Genomic DNA, 561 nt, shown 5'->3' with positions numbered 1-561 from the left:
GGACCTGATGATGAAAGACACTTTGCTCCCACAGGCTGGAGAAAATTTCTCAGCTGTAACTCCACATAGGTGAGCCATTCCCACTCTCGTGCCTGCTTCCCTTGTCTCTTTGAAAACAAACATTTGTACACTATCTGCCATGCTAGCGCCCACACACAGGTTGCCCTGAGTATCTGAACATTCATGCCACAACCCAGCCCTTCTACAGATGAGGTAAAGCCAACCAATTAACATGCTGATGATCCTATCCCATAGTGACAAAAGACTGCAGGCAGCAATGTGCCATGAACATTTACATAATATTATATCTGTGCATGTACAATCAGTGAGCATCAGTGCTACTTCAGGTGGTTGGCATCAGCACTGCCTTCCTCATCAAGTGCTTTGCAGTGAGTAAGCAGCTCTGGGGCAGATCTGTAATCTCTGAAGATGCTGTTTGCCTGTCTTCATCATGTCTACACAAATGAACATATGGCCTTCTAGCACAAGGCCAGCTTACACAGTCATTAATTAGATATAATTTCAGCCTGTTCAATGTATCTGATACAAAAATCTGTCCTC

The sequence above is a fragment of the Corvus brachyrhynchos genome, unplaced genomic scaffold (assembly GCF_000691975.1).
Source record: "Corvus brachyrhynchos isolate BGI_N302 unplaced genomic scaffold, ASM69197v1 scaffold11, whole genome shotgun sequence".
NCBI lineage: Eukaryota > Metazoa > Chordata > Aves > Passeriformes > Corvidae > Corvus > Corvus brachyrhynchos.
The sequence above is the reverse complement of the archived record's forward strand: the minus strand, read 5'-3'. Positions refer to the sequence as shown.